Source organism: Triticum urartu, chromosome 5A (genome assembly GCF_056163025.1).
Source record: "Triticum urartu cultivar PI428250 chromosome 5A, HENAU_Tu73, whole genome shotgun sequence".
Taxonomy (NCBI): Eukaryota; Viridiplantae; Streptophyta; class Magnoliopsida; order Poales; family Poaceae; genus Triticum; species Triticum urartu.
In genome coordinates, this window is record NC_141877.1 from 45,169,899 (window position 1) to 45,176,024 (window position 6,126).

The window sequence follows — 6,126 nt, forward strand, 5'->3', positions numbered from 1 at the left end:
CCCAAGTACTACGGCAAGAAGACCGCAGGGAGGAAGAAGGCCTACTCCGAAGCGTATCTGAAGTTACATCCTGATACACCTGACCCCATTGCGGCGCCTCTGGACGACATGGCGGTGGTGAGGATGGGGCCCAAGGAGCACGGTCGGGAGGCGGTTCTCGATGCTGTGATCACTCCTAGTATCTCCTACACACAGCTTCGTCGGATCGACCCGAGCCTGAGCCAGCGCACGAGCCAGCCAGTGACCAGTACACAGTCCCTCTTTCAGGAGCAACAATCCGTAAGTATTTTCCCTCTTATCTTCATTGCTCACTTTATTTTCCGCATTTAGTAGTTTTATGAGTTCCATCATGTCATACCGTAGGCCTACCTGGAGTACACACGCCAGGAGACCATGGCGTGGCATCAGAGGCTTTATGAACACCAAGTGCAGAGGGATAGCTAGATGCAGCAGGCTTTTCAGGATATGGCGGCCGACAGGTGTCCTCAGTTCCCTCCAGCACAACCAGTGCTGATGAGCTTTGAGGAGTTTGTGGCACAGAACGCTGGCCCCTCGCCGGTTAGTTCATCCCCAATCTATTCACCCAAAGCATGTCATGCCTTTCAACACAGTCATATATCCCGTGCATATGTATTTTCAACATCCAGGGAACAGGTGGATCTACCGTTGGTGGTGGTCTTCGCAGCACTCCGGAGACACGGAGCCCGACCACTCCGATCCACGGAGGCGGAGGCGGAGGTGGAGGCGGAGGTGGAGGCGGAGGCGGTCTTGGCGGTAGCGCTGCCGCTAGCAGTGACGACCTGGGCTTCGGCCGTCTTGGCGGTGACGACCTCCGCGGTGCTCGATGATCCTTGTGTGTGGTGATGATGCTTGAGATGACTTGTGTGTGGTGATGATCATTTAGATGACTTGTGTGCTTCTCTATATGCTTATGCTTATGTTGGTTGTGATGATGTTCATTTAGAGACTTGTGTGTGATGATGCTTATGCATATATTGTTGTGATGGTGCCGGATGATATCTCGTTGTGTTTTATATGTCTATCACATCATATATATCTGCTGATATGTGCTGTTATTTGAATTGAATTGATTTGAAAACAAACAGAAAAAAGAAAAGAAAAAGCAAAAGCAAACTATGCTGACGGCTAGGCCGTCGGCATAGGGCTAGCGTGAGCTCCCAGTAGCTGACACGTGGCACCTATGCCGACGGCCTAGCCGTCGGCTTAGTTTAAAAAATGTGCCGACGGCTAGACCGTCGGCATAGGCGCCCACGTGTCAGCTACTGGGAGCTCTGTATGAAGGACTATGCCGACGGCCTGGCCGTCGGCTTAGTTTCAAACTATGCCGACGGCCCAGCCGTCGGCATAGCCCTGGTCCACGAGCAGCGGCTGGTCGCCACGTGGCACACCTATGCCGACGGTCGAGCCGTCGGCATAGTTTTTGACTAAGCCGACGGCTAGGCCGTCGGCATAGGGGTGCCACGTGGCGACCAGTCGTTGGGCAGACTTGACGGCGGCCGTCGTTAGGCGTGATAGTTGCCGACGGCCGGGGCCGTCGGCATAGATGTACGGCCCCCGTCGGCGTATCATATATGCCGACGGCCTCCCTGGCTGTGCCGACGCATATGTTGCCGACGGCCCTATGCCGACGGGGGCCGTCGGCATAGGTCTATCCCGACGTGACTCAGGCCTATGGCCGTCGGCATAGGGGGCGATTCCGGTAGTGCCTTTTCGCATGACGTCAACTCATCCCCTGTAAATTTTCACATCGTCTTGTAACTTTTGACCGCCCCCCTCCCGTGAATCGTGCGATGTGGGTTTCGACTCCACCACCGTCTTGCACTTTCTTCCTCAGGTATGGCCCAAATATCCCCCTATCCTGTTCCACATTGATTCAGGTTGCGCGCTTCGCAGAAGCTGGGAAGAAGCGGTATCTGATGACGATTTGTTCCCAGTTCCTTCTGACTTTTGCAGCCGGTGTAGAAGGCTTGTGAGATTATTGGGTGAGTAGCCAGCGGCGCCATTGTTGGTCAAGCTTCTCTCTGTATCTACTAAGTTGGGGATTCGTCTCTTCTCTCGCCAGCTAGTTGCCCTGCCCAGGCCCTTCGTATTTTCTCTTTTAGTCAGTGAGAAACTTTGGGTATTCAGTGGCTATGTAAAATACTTGTAAATACAAATGGTAATTAAATTTGATTCGCTGGCAGAGGCATATCCGCTTATGAATTCTAGAACCTATATTCTTGTTAAGTTTGTTACAATATTTGTTACGGGGATGTAAATACACCAACGGTGGCAATAACTGCTCCTCCCAGGACCTTGTATGCCTGCTTGGGGTAAATTCTAGATATAGTTGCTCATTTTGTAGTCAGTACCATGCTAGCGACGAATTAGACAGTTCAGGTTGTCTTGCAGGGTATTGACAATGACTCTCATGAACCATGGCTGGTTGTAGCATTGCATCGTGCAGACCACAACCAGCCGCCCCCTGTCCGACCAAGGAATCCTCTTCTAAAAGCGATGAACGGCATTGAAGATTCTGAAGAGCAGGTTTGTGTGATGCTAAAATTGTGTTCATTCTAACAAGTCATACCAAATCTGCACTTGACCGTTTGTATTTGGTTGGCAGCGTAATTGCAAAGCGGACCCGTGGGAAGCAAAGCTCTGGGCACCTCTGTCTAGTCCCTATCGGCTATTGCCCGGAAAGTAAATGGCGGGGGGATGAAAATGCGGTCAAACCAATTGATCCGAAAGTTAGAGAGGGAGACGAGCTCCTACAACCAGCCGCCTGCGGCCTCCGGCGACCCGCCGCCCGCGGCCTCGTCGCCCCCGCTTCCGCCGCCGTCGGCCGCCCCTGCTGGCCCCTCGCCGCTGACTACCCCGTCCGTCCCCACCTCCTCCCTCCCCCTGGCCCTGGCGCCGACGCCGATGCCTCGATGGGCTGACCTCGCGGAGGTCGAGGATGTGGCGGCCGGTCGTCCGGTGGTCCGCCGCGACACGCCACCGCGGCCGGTGGTGGCTCGGGTGGTGACTGTCCCCTCGCCCTGGCAGGGCGGCTCCACTACCCCCGCTCGGACTCGCCGGCCCGTGGGTGCTGCGCACCCATCCCCGTCCCAGAAAGCTGCCTCCTTGGGCTTCAGGGCCGCTCGCCGCCACCGCGCTCAGGCGTGGGGTGTCGTAGGGTGGTCCGACCAGGGACAGGCGTGCTTCTCCTGGCGCCCCGCGCCCCTCGGGTCCCCTCCTTCCCCGGCCATTGCTCCCCCTCGCGTCGCGGCGGCTCGGTGCATCCCCCCTCTTCGCCGCACCTCACCCTTCAGGCCTTTCATCGCGGCGTTCGGCTCATCCTCGCTTCGCCTCTCCCCCAGCCGGGGCCCATAGCGATCTTGGCCCGCTCCCCCCTTGGCTCCGGCACCGGCCGCAGCAGGGATGACGGCGACGAGGGAAACCCTCGCGCCCATCCCCCTGCCCCGCTGGCTGGGCCATGAGGCTTTGGGCCGGACGGTCCTTGGGCCGGTTGTCCCTTGCCGGACCGCTACACCCTCTGTTCTGGGCCTCCCCCATGCGGACGCCCATGGGCCGGCCCACGCGGTCCGCCAGTCTATCTGGCTCCCGGCTGGGCTCCCGCGCCCCCCAATCCCGCACTCCACCCCCGTGGCCGCGCCTGGAACCCTAGAGATCCTCCCCCGAGCCCCCCCCCAGCCGCCGCCCCTCTGTCCGGTGCCCCCTCAGCCCCATCCTCACCGGCGGCCATGCTCCGCGCGTGGGATGACAGGGCCCCCCGCCACAAGCGGCGGGCGGACGAGCACCACGCGGCGCCCCGCCCCTCCCCTGACGCGGCGCGCCTCGAGACCGATCTCCTCCGTCAGTTGTCGGCTCGCGATGGCCGCCGCTCCCCTCCCCGCTTCGACCGCTGCTCCCCTCCCCGCTCTGACCGTCGCTTGCCCCCACGCTCTGAATACCGCTCTCCTCCCCGTCGCTGGTCGGTCCGGGCTGAACACAGGGACCGCTCTAGGTCCCGCTCGCCTGCGCAGGCCGCCGACTGGCGGGTTCAGCGCCACCTGTCCCCATCCCCTCCTCGCCGCCGTGATGGCGACTGCTCGCCGCGCCGAAGCGGGCGATCCCGCTCCCCTGCCCGTGCGCATCCCCTGTGCCTCTCGCGGAGCCGCGCCACTACCAGCCCCCTCGCAGTGAGCCTAGCTTTCCGCCGGGCACCAACAGTGCTGGTCGGGGCAAGGCAGGCCCCAAGCGCAAGAAGAAGAGGGGCATGGGGAGGGGCTCCGGCCCGGCCTCCTCCACTCCTCGGCGCGCGACCCAACCATCCCCGCTCTGACCGCCCTCCTCCCCGATGACCAGGCCGCCGACCTCATCAAGTGCTTCAACTGCGGCATTGCCGAACACTCCCAGGTGGCATGCTCCCACCCCTAGTGCTGCTTCGTTTGCGCCGACTCTGGCCATCCGGCTTCCCTTTGCCCAGATCGGCCGATGCTGGAGGAGTCGATGATGTACGGGCATGGGATTGAGGGTCTCGGCTTCTTCCACATTGAGGTCTCGGACCTCCCTCCTCCCTCACCCTCGCTCCTCGCGATCGTCACCGTTCGAGACGGGGTGGCGTCCCTAGAGATGATCGAGGCCGAGCTCAACCACCTCTACCACTGCACTTGGGACTGGCAGGCCACTCTTCTATCTGGCAACCATTTCTCGGTGGTCTTCCCCAACGTTGTCAGTCACGGTTACGGCACCCGCAGCGGCGACATCACCCTCGCGCTCTACAAGCTGGTAGTGGACATCTCTGTGTCGGTCCGGGACCCCCTGGCTGTGGCCGTCCTTGACACGGCATGGATTCTCATCGGCGGCCTCCCCGACATCGCGCGCTCGGAGAGGGTCATTTGGAACATGTCCCACCTCCTCGGTAAGGTGGTCGTAGTGGACGAGCTCTCACTCCGCAAGGAGGAGGAGGTGCGGGTCAAGGTCAAATGCCTTGACTCGTCCAAGCTCCGGGCCACGGTCCGGGTGTTCTTCAACGACCAGGGGTTCGACCTCCGGATCTCTCCCGAGCCGCCGAACCACATCGGCCGCCCCCGCATCCCCGACGACAGCCTCTTGGGCGGCCCCGATGGTGGGGGCCCGGGGGGCACCGCAGTGATCGTGGCCCCCGCCATGACCGGCACTCTGGATCAGAGGACGACGACAACGAGTCTGAGGACAGCCCTCGCGCTCCTCCTCCCCCAGCTGCTTCCAGGGGTGGCTCGGGCGCCGGCTGCGGCCACGGGGCAGCCCCCACACCCCCTTCGGACGGAAGTGATGCCTCCGACGTGAGCCTTGCCGTTTTCCCGACGTCGTCCCCCCGCTCCCCTGCCGGTGTGCCTCCCTCCATCATCGCTGAGCTCTCCACTGGGATCGTCTCCTTGCCTGCTTCCCCATCCTCGCCGGATGCTCCTTCACCTCCCGAGGGGGATGGGCCGGTCCCGGAAGGGGATCCGCCCCTCCCTCTCCCCGCGCCACCCCGGGTCGGGCGGACCTGGGGATGCCTGCGTCCCCCCCCTGTACTGGACGTGACCCCGGTGCCGATGGCTCTGTTCCCGGCCGCGCCCGCCTCTTCGCCGACCCGCCCCTCGGCCCCCTCGTGCACCACCCTCGGTGGGGGGTGTGGGCTGGTGGCCACCTCGGTGGCCGCCCCCCACTCCCGCCTCGGTCTGCGGCGTACACCAGGAGGGGCCGGTCGACCTCGACCCCGGTGACTTCCTCGCGACGCAACGCTCGGATTGAGGCGACCAGGCCGGCGGGTAGCCCAGCTCTGCCCATTCCCGAGCGGGTTGCACTTCGGTCCGCTTCCAGGAACCTCGAGTCAGGTACCCCATCCATTCCGGCCACCTCGGCTACTTGTTCCTTCTCTGCTTTGGAGTCGGCTCCGCTTGGCCACCTAGCTAAGGTGGCAGCGAACTCGGCCATAGTGTTCAGGGGGGAGGTTGCCCCCCTCTAGTTCAGATCGAGGCGATACGCGCGCGGGAAATCCTCGATGGTCATTTGGCCGAGGCCCGTGCTCGTCTCCCCCCTCATCGGCCGCCCCTTCCGGGGTTTCTCCGAGTGTCGCCTCCCTCGTGGCGGCCGCACCGGGTGAGATCCGGGGCC

General features: G+C 62.2%; 1 pseudogene; it reads left to right on the forward strand.

Moving 5' to 3' along the window:
- Positions 1 to 4,494: 4,494 nt before the first annotated feature.
- Positions 4,495 to 5,735, forward strand: LOC147967889 (uncharacterized; annotated as a pseudogene).
- The last annotated feature ends 391 nt before the right edge of the window (positions 5,736 to 6,126 follow it).